Source organism: Chinchilla lanigera, unplaced genomic scaffold (assembly GCF_000276665.1).
Source record: "Chinchilla lanigera isolate Chin_1 unplaced genomic scaffold, ChiLan1.0 scaffold00011, whole genome shotgun sequence".
NCBI classification, from domain to species: Eukaryota; Metazoa; Chordata; class Mammalia; order Rodentia; family Chinchillidae; genus Chinchilla; species Chinchilla lanigera.
The window spans coordinates 25883292-25893814 of record NW_004955412.1 but is presented as its reverse complement, the minus strand read 5'-3'; the positions used below and the strand labels follow the sequence as shown (position 1 = coordinate 25893814).

Genomic DNA, 10523 nt, shown 5'->3' with positions numbered 1-10523 from the left:
TTTGGTCTGTCAGGATTTATACTAAAACTGTAGAATTATTTTCCTAAAGTTGTTATAGGCAGCTGAGTTAGACAGAAATATTATAGGCAGTCAGACAGGGCCAGGCCCTGGAAGGAGCCAATATGGAAGACAAGATAACCTGCAAATAGAGATGTACTTGCTTCAGGCCAAATCTGAAGACAAAAGGTTAAACAACACACTCACATACCTCCCTAGGGATGGACACAGGGGATTGATATTCTAAATAGGTAGCAATCACCTTGAAGAGTCACTAACCCAACCCCCTATAGGAAAAGCCCCAGTTCTGTATTCATGGCCGCTTGCTATGTGACTCATTTCCTCATTTGATCCAGATTTAATCAATTTTACCTGAACAATTATACTTGTAATCTTGGCTGACCATAGTTTTGTCCCAGCGCATGCCCACCTTGTGATTTCCCATTTTTCCCCATCTTGGACCGGCCTCACCTCGTCATTTTGCTCTATAAAAATCTTTGGAAAAGACAGGTTCCCTGGGCAACCCACTTGGGCCCCCTTCTGTCCCTCTCTCGGACTGAAGCTTTCTTTCCTTCAATAAATATATTTTGCTCTTAACCAAACTCTGTTGTTCCTAAAATTCATTTTTCCATTTTAGAGAACATGAACTTGTCCCAGATATCATTCAGGTTGGGAGTTTCTTTCCCCTATATCACGGTTAAGGGTGATAATTTTTCTTGGATATTACTGTTGCTCATTTACTGGATTTTGCTGAGGTCTCATAGTTGTTGCTATTAATAGGTTTTCTCTGTATGCCAATACCCATATTACATTTGTTTTTTTTGTTGTTGTTGTTTTCTTTCCAGTACCGGGAATTGAACTCATGACCTCACGCCTGCCAGGCAGGCACTGTGCCACTGAGCTAAATCCCCAGCCCATGTTTTTCTCTTTTTTTTTTAAATTGATCAACCCCAATGTTTCATTTAATTTAAAGTCTTAAAAGGCAGTGTTTGCTTGTAATCCCAGCACTTGGGAGGCTGAGGCAGGAGGATCGTTGCGAGTTCAAGACCAACCTAGGCTACAAAGTGAGGTCCAGGCCAGCTTAAACTGCGTAGGGAGACCCTGTCTCAAAAAGACAAAAAAAAAAAGAAAAAAAAAAAGGCAATGGTTAAGCACATTATCTATGTGTGTATACACGTATGCATGTATGTGTCCCCACACACACATATATCATACATACATATAAAAGGAAACCAACCCTTCTCAACTTCAGTCGTTGACCCACTAGGAACACTGTTTATTGTATGAGTGCATTTCTACTTCTTCATATAACCAGTTCTAACAGTAAAAATAGCCTTAGTCAGTTTAATAGTAACTATCTGTGTTTCTTTTTTTAAATAAATAAAGTTACCATTAAACTGATCACATCTGGTAGAAAGGTCACACACACACACATGCTGACTCCGGTTTAAAACACATGACAGCTGAATGACCTTTATGTATAAATGGGTGCTGTCCCAGCCCCAATACTCAGGGGTCCCCATTCCCTCTGTGGGATGGAGGGTGTATGGTTCCTGACACCCTAGGTTCTGCCTCAGAATGCATGCTCCCACGCCATGGTCCAGATGGTGGTTTGGGTCTGTGGTCCTAGTGTTCAGGTACATGAGGGAGTAAATAGGCATGTGATGGGAACAAAACCATCATCCGTGACTTTGTTTTTTTTGTTTTGTTTTCCAGTACCGGGAATGGAACTCACGACCTTGCGCTTGCCAGGCAGGCACTGTGCCACTGAGCTAAATCCCCAGCCCCATCTGTGATTCTTCATAGGGAGGATGTACTCTGAAGTTCCAGCTTGGTGACATACAAGTATTTAGGGTGAGATCAGGCTGTTAAGTTCGGAGCTCTGTGCACATGTATGTGTGTTTCTGAACCAGATTACATTTGTGACATTAGCAATAGTTCCATCAATTCCTAGACAACTGGATGCTGGGCCAATTATACTGTCCCCCCCAAAAAAATTAACAGAAGTGACCAGATCTTGGGAGAGAGGCAAGGAACTACAATGTCTTGGTTACTCTTTTCTCCTTGCTGAGACAAAATACCAGACTCCATGTGTAAACACTGTATTGTGTCGCTAGTGTAAGAAACTGAAAGAGTAAATAAGATCCAAAAGGTACAGTAGAGTGAAAGGGAAAGAAAGGAAAGAACTGGGATGGGGGAAAAGAGAAAAGAAGGGGGAAAAAAGGATATGTATATATACCCAAGATAGCTAATTTCTATTAGTTTGTTCAAAGGAACAGTTAGTGCTTATCCTATTTGATCAATTTTACATGCCTGTATCTGGTAATTTGAGCAACTACTTTGAAGATAACAATATGCAATATAATAATCATTGTTAATTTCCCATCATCTTATTTTTAAATTCTGTATTGTTTTTATTGTTTTTTTTCCCTCTCTTTAAGAGAAACAAAGAAAGAAAGAAAGAAAGAAAGAAAGAAAGAAAGAAAGAAAGAAAGAAAGAAAGAAATATCTGACACCTAGAATTAAGGAAGGAAAGGTTTATTTAGTTCACAGTTTGTGGAGGTTTCAGTCTGTAATCAGCTGGCTCCAAAGCAGGGTGGAATGGCATAGGGGCAACAGTTAAAGGTGGCAGAAACCAGCAAAAGCAGCAAGAGCAAAGAGGGGAGAGGGCTGGGGATATAGCTCAGTGGCACAAGTGCCTGCCAGGGAAGCACAAGGTCCTGAGTTCAATTTTCAGTGCCAAAAAAAAAAAAAAAAAAAAGAAAAAAAGCCAGGGATATAGCTCAGCGGCGCAAGTGCCTGCCTGGCAAGCACAAGGTCTTGAGTTTGATTCCCAGTACCAAAAAAAAAAAAAAAAAAAAAAAGAAAAAAAAAGGTGGCCAGGGGAGAGCCTTGTTTCCTCCCTTATACTGTAAGCAGGCTACCACTCCCCAGAGGGCTGGTCTAGCACTCACATTATCTCCATTCCTTTCTCTTACTCAGGTTGAGGATGTATACAAAGTAAGGACGCTGGCTCCCTACTGAGAGTCGCTTAGTTAAACTTCTAAACTTCTCAAGCTGACACAACATATCAACCATTACATACAGTTAGGCATGCCTGGAGTACATCACTGAAAAAAGACTGACAGATCTCCATACTAGCGACAAAGTCTTTCCAGTATAAGTGACTGCATACCTGAGTACAAAACAAAACAAACAAAAAATTATAGAAACATGAGAAGACAAGGCAGCAAAATGCTTCTCAAACTTCCCAAGTCTCCCAAAACTGATCCATGGAGCATCAAGGGAGAGGAAAGCAAAAGTCATGCAACCAACTTATTAAAAAAGATAACACAGGAGGGGCTGGGGATTTAGCTCAGCGGCACAGCACCTGCCTGGCAAGCGCAAGGTCATGAGTTTGATTCCTAGTACCAGAAAAAAACCAAAAAACAAACAAAAAAGACACATAAACTAGCTATGTGTGTCTATAAAAAAGAAAACACAGGAGATATAAAAGAGATCAATGAGGTGCTCTGCAGGCACATAGAAAATATAACTAAACATATAATAGAGGTAATAAAATAGAAAACTTACAGAAGACACTAATAAGTTAGCTGACCTAAACATAATGACACAAACCATGAATTACCAGTTTAGCAAAGAATTGGAGTCCAAGTAAAGATTCCAAACAGAAATTCAGGAGATTAAACATTATATTGAACCAGGAATGGTGGTGCACACCTGTAATCCCAGCACTCAGGAGCCTGAGGTAGGAAGATCACTGTGAGTTCAAGGCCAACCTGGACTACATAGGTGAGTTCAAGGCCACCCTGAACTACATAGTGAAACCCTGTCTGAAAACAAAATAAACAAACAAAAATTATATTGAGAGCACACGCCTGTAATCCAGCACCCAGGAAGCTGAGGCAGGAGGATCATTGCGAGTTCGAGACCAGCCCGGGCTACAAAGTGAGCTCAAGGCCAGCCTGAACTGCATAGTGAGACCCTGTCTCAAAAAGACAAAAAAAAAAAAAAATTATATTGAGAGTATGACACCAGGCGTGGTGGTGCACTCCTGTAATCCCAGCACTCGGGAGGCTGAGGCAGGAAGACTGTTGCGAGTTCAAGACTAGCCTGGGTTACAAAGTCAGCTCAAGGCCAGCCTGAACTGCATAGCAAAACCCTGTCTCAAAAAAACAAAAAAAAAAAAAAAAAAAAAAAAAGAGAGTATGGGCAGCAGAAGTGGCCAATGGGAGGATGGAATATCAGAATTCAAACATAAGGATTTTTTTTTTTGGGGAGGCGGGTATCGGGAATCGAACTCATGACCTCAGGCTTGCCAGGCAAGCACTTATGCCCCTGAGCTATATCGCTGGCCCCAGTAATTGGTTTTGAAAGCATCCCTGGGCTGGGGATATAGCTCAGTGGCATAAGTGCTTGCCTGGCAAGCCTGAGGTCATGAGTTACAAAAACAAAAAACAAAAAACCAATTACTGACTGGGCATGGTGATGCACACCTGTAATCCCAGCACTGGGGAGGCTGAGGCAGGAGGATCCTTGCTAGTTCAAGACCAACCTGGGCTACAAAGTGAGCTTAAGGCCAGCCTGAACTGTATAATGAGATCCTGTCTCAAAAAGACAAGAAAACAAAAAATACAACAAAAAAAAAAAACAATTACTGCAGGGCATGGTGGCACATTCCTATAATCCTAGCACTTGAGAGGCTGCGGCAGGAGGATGGCTGTGAGTTCAAGGTCAGCCTGGGATACAAAGTGAGTTGAAGGCCAGTTTGAACTGTATAGTGGAACCCTGTCTCAAAAAAAAAAAAAAAAAAGAGCAATTATTGAGAGATATCTTAAAAACAACAAGAGAACATGCAAAAAATGGATTCACACAGCAGCTGCTAAATAACAAGGAGACTAATCTAAGATTAACTGGAATAAATAAAAAATAAGAAAACAGCACAAAGGGTGTAAAAAACATGTTTACAGAAATAATAGCAGAAAACTTTCCAAATAAAGGCCAGGAGAAATTGTAGTGTTTAATGCCCTAAAAGATAACTTCCAGGGCTGGGGATTTAGCTCAGTGGCACAGCACCTGCCTGGCAAGTGCAAGGTCGAGAGTTCAATTCCTGGTACTGGAAAAAAGCCAAAAAAACAAAAAAACAAAAAACAAAAAACTTCCAACCAAGCCCTATGTATCCTATAAGACTTACTTTCAAAATTGATGGAGAAGTAAGATATTTCCATGACAGAGCACTACAAGAAATTTGTGACTACTAAACCAGAACTACAGAAAATACTCAAGAAGGCAGTGCCTTGCTGTCAGGCTCAGCTGACCCTTGACCCACTGCTCCTAGCCTTCAAGTATACTATGTTTGGCTCTTGGAGCATTGCAACTATGAAGAAAGTGGTTCAGCAGCTCCAGCTAGAGGCTGGGCCCAACCACAGTAGGGTTTCCCAGGTAGCTGCAGACTTGAAACAATTTCTGCCTGCAGAATGCTCAGCATGATCTGCTGACTGGAGTATCCTCAAATACAAATTCCTTCAGACTGCAGAAAGTCTGTTCCTTTTTGTAGTCAAATGAATTTTTGGGAGTTTCCCAGACCACTTTTAGCCAACCAATGACTATTCAGAAAAAAGAAAACTGAAACCTGTATAAAAGCTTTCCCTTTCTTAACATGTGCCATAACAAACAAATTTCTACTTTTGTCAGTCCTTAGCGTCTACTTCTCTGAATTTTCATGATTTTCTATTTCACAAGGGTATTTATATACCCAGGCGGTAGCATACAATAAAATGCTTAGTATAAAAAAATACTCAAGGAGGGGCTGGAGATTTAGCTAAGCGGCACAGTGCCTGCCTGGCAAGCGCAAGGTCATGTGTTCGATTTCCGGTACCAGCAAAAAAGCAAAACAAACAAACAACAACAAAAAACACTGAAGGATATTCTACAAAGTGATAAGGAAGTCAACAATGCCAAAAATCTAACAGAATGAATACAAAAGGCAGAATGAGCATTTAAGCAGAAAAGGGAGGAGGAAGAACTCTGTAACAGGAAAATAATGTAACGAGAGGAATAATTAAATACCTTTCAGTAATAACTCTCTCAATGCCCTAATCAAAACACAGATTAGCACAATGGATCAAGAAACAAACCCAGGGCTGGAGGTATAACTCAGTGGGATAATGCCTGCCTGGCAAGTGTGACGTCCTGAGTTTTATTCCTAGTTCAAAAACAAAAAAAAAAAAAAAAAAGGAAAAGAAAAGAAACAAACCTAACCATCTGCAGTATATAAGAAAAATATTTAAACCAAAAAGAAATACACAGATTAAAAATCAAATAGCCAGGCGTGGTGACGCCAGGCATGGTGGCACGCATCTGTAATCCCAGCACTTTGGGAGGCAGAGGCAGGAGGATCATTACAAATTCGAGACCAGCCTGGGCTACAAAGTGAGCTCAAGGCCAGCCTGAACTGCAGAGCAAGACCCTGTCTCAAAACAACAAAAAAGGGCCAGGATGTAGCTCAGCGGTACAGCGCCTGCCTGGCAAGTGTGAGGTCCTGAGTTCGATTCCCAGTACTGGAAAAAACAAACAAACAAAAAGACAAAAAAAAAAAAAAAAAAAAAATCAAAGGATGGACAACAATATTCCATTCAATTGGAATGTGGCAAAAAAGTAGGAGTACTTATCCTAATATCAGATAAAGTAGATTTCAAGCCAAAACTGATCAGAAGAGGCAAACAAGGCCACTACATATTGGTTAAGAGGACAATTCTTTTTTTTGTCTTTTTTGAGACAGGGTCTTGCTATGCAGTTCAGGCTGGTCTTGAGCTTACTTTGTAGCCCAGGCTAGTCTCAAACTCACAAGGATCCTCCTGTCTCAGCCTCCCGAGTGCTGGGATTACAGGCGTGTGCCACCATGCCAGTGATTAAAGGATAATTCAACAGGAAGAAATAACAATTATAAATATATGTGCACTAAACACCAGGACACTCAACTTCATAAAACAAATATTAATACACATAAAAAATCAGCTAACCACCAACATAATTATCATGGAGGACTTCGATACCAAACTGTCACAAGCAGGTAGATCAACTATGCAAAAAATTAGCAAAGAAATATCACAGTTGAACGGAACCTTTGAACAAATGGACTTAATAAATATCTACAGTGTTCTACTCAACAAGAGAATACATATTCTTCTCAGCAACACATGGAAATCTCTCCAAAATAGGGCATATGGTAGCCCATAATACATGCTTAGGTAAACATAAAAGAATCAAAATTATCTCATGCATATTATTAAATCATAAGTCAATGAAACTAGAAATCAATGGCAAAGCAAAGCACAGAAATTATGCAAACACATAGAACTTAAGCAACAACCTCTTGAATAATCAATGGATCATAGAAGAAATTAGGCAGTTCATAGAATTAAATGATAATGATAGTACAACATATCAGATCCTATGAGACACAATGAAAGCAGTCCTAAAAGTGAATTTTATAACCATGAGTGTCCATACCAGAAAAACAGATCAAGGGGCTGGGGATTTAGCTCAGAGGCACAGCGCCTGCCTGACAAGCATGAGGTCATGAGTTCGACTCCCGGTACCCGAAAAAAACTAAAACTTAAAAAAAAGCAACAACAAAAAAATCAGATCAAGCCCAAATAAATAATCTAATTATGCGCCTCAAGTTTCTAGAAAAATAAGAATAATTCAAATCCAAAGCTAGTATATGGAAGGAAAGTACAAAGATCAGAGCAGAAATTAATGAAATTGAGAATAAAAAAATACAAAGAATCAATGAATCAAAGAGTTGGTTCCTTGAAAGAATAAACAAAATAGACAAAGTTCTAGCCAACCTTTCACCCTCCCTAAAAAGGAAATAAAAGACCCAAATGAAAAAGGTAAAAACACAAGTTACTATTATTTTAAGAGTCTATACTCTAAAAAATGGAGAATTCAGAAGAAACAGATAAATTCCTAGAGACATATGAGCTACCAAAACTGAGCCAACAAGGCATTAAAAACCCTGAATAATACAATGTAAGGTAATGAGATTGAAGAAGTCATTTAAAAAACTATCAAGAAAAGCCTAGGTTCCTATCCATTCACTCCCAAATTCTATAGGACCTTTAGGGAAGATCTAGTGCCAATATTCCTCAAATTGTTTAATGAAATTGAAGGGGAGGAGTACTCCCAAAATCATTCCTGGAAGCTAGCATTACCTGGATTCCAAAACCCCAGACAAGAACTCAACCAAAAAGCAGAACTACAGGTCAATCCCTTCAGTGAACACCGACACAAAAGTCCACAACAAGATACAGGTATAGAGGATGTAACAAATCATCAAAAAGATCATACATATGCCTAAGAGGAGTTAAGCCCAGGATGCAAGGATGGTTCAACATAAGCAAACTGATAAATGCAACACATCACATAAAGGTAAGCAAAGACAAATATCACATAATCCTCTCAGTTGACACAGAAAAAGCTTTATAACAAAATATAACATCCATTCATGATTAAAAAAAAAAACAACAACTGGAAGAACACATGTATTCTGCAGGGTGTAGCGGCGCATGCCTGTAATCCCAGCACTCAGGAGGCTGAGGCAGGAGGATCCTTGCGAGTTCCACACCAGCCTGCGCTACAAAGTGAGTTGAATACCAGCTTGAACTGCATAGTGAGACCCTGTCTCAAAAAAAAGACAAAACAAACAAACAAACAACAAACCAAAAAGAAAACATGTACAGAAGGACTTTATCTCAACTTGATAAAAGTCATTGAAGACAAATCAATGGCCAGCACAATGTTAAATGGGGAGAACCCAAAACCTTTCACTGTAAAATTAGGAACAAGGCAAGGATTGCTTTTTCTGGGTCTTTTTTGTTTTTTTTTTTTTTTCTGTTTTCTCTTTTGGTACCAGGAATCTTTGTTATCACCACTCCTATTCAATATAGTTCTCTCCAAACATTAGCCAGAGCAATAAGGTAAGGGAAAGAAATAAAAGGGATATGTATAGAAAAGGAGGAAGTCAAATTATCATTATCTGCAGATGATATGATCCTCACAGAGAAGACCCAAGAAATTTAACCAAAAGACTCCTAGAATTAATAACCAAATTCAGCAGCACAACAAGATACAAAGTTAACACACAAAAATCAATAGTGTGCCTGCACATCAATAATAAACTCACTGCAGGCCAGGGATGGTATCCCATGCTTGTAATCCCAGCACTTGAGAGGGTGAGGCAGGAGGATCACTGTGAATCTGAGGCCAGCCTGGGCTATAAAGTAAGTTTCAGGCCAGCCTAAACTGCATAGTGAAACCCTGCCTCAAAAAGACAAAAAACAAACAAAACCCCAAACCTTTGGAAGTGGCCTATATGTCTATCAACAGATGAATGGTTAAAGAAAATTTGCCACTTATACACAATTGATTATTACTCTGCCATAAAGAATACACTTGAGAGCTGGGGATATAGCTCAGTGGCACAGTGCCTGCCTGGCCAGTGCAAGGTCCTAAGTTTGATTACTGGTACCAAAAAAAAAAAAAAAAAAAAAAGAATACACGAGTTATTTGCAGGAAAATGGATGTAACTTAGGACCATAAGGTTTAGTGAAATATAGCATATACACAAGTTTAAATATCTCAGGGCTTCTTTTATATGAGAAACCCAAAACATGTAAATAAAGACCAAAATAAAAGATAATAGGAAATAGGGAGATAGATCTTTTGCAACAGGGAAGGGGACCAAGAAATAGAGGAAGAGAGGAGGGAAGGAAAAGCAATAGGAAGTAAAAGGGATTAAGATGCAATGTGTATATAATATCATCTCCCCATGATGAATGTATTTATTATGTATGGAAAACATTTAATTTTTTTTAAAAGAGGAAGAGAAATGATAGCCTTTTCAGTAAACAGAGTTGGGATAATTGAGTGTCCACATGGAAATAAAGGAAGGAAGGTATACTTGGCAGAAATACTGGAACATATACCCTGGGAGATACTTAGAAGAATGTTCAAAGGAGAGAATGATTTAGGAGTAGCATTATTCATAACATCCCAATTTATAATATCCCAAATTTGAGACACTTCACGATCCAGCAGTAGAATGGATAAATAAAATGTGATATATTCATGCTGTGTGGGAATGCATGCTTACAGGAAAATCAGTGAGACTATCTCAAGATAAAAAAGTGGGGGATGTAGGTTAGAGGCCACTCACTTGTTTGAAATGCACAACATCCTGGGTTTAATCCCCAGTGCTAAAAAAAACCTGACATTTTCATAATTTTTTCTTTCGTGGAACTGGGGATTAAATTTCGGGCCCTCTGTACCACCGAGCATTCCCACTCCTTTTTTCATTATAATTTTGAGGCAAGGTCTTGCTAAACTGTTCAGGCTGGCTTCAAATTTGCAATCCTACACCGGGGCGTGGTGGCACGTGCCTGTAATCCCAACACTCCGGAGGTTGAGGCAGGAGGATCTTTGGGAGTTCGAGACCAGCCTAGGCTACAAAGTGAGCTCAA

General features: G+C 39.5%; 1 pseudogene; it reads left to right on the top strand.

Annotated features, from left to right (window-relative positions):
- Positions 1-5343: 5343 nt before the first annotated feature.
- On the top strand, positions 5344-5609 carry LOC102015492 (annotated as a pseudogene).
- Positions 5610-10523: the final 4914 nt, after the last annotated feature.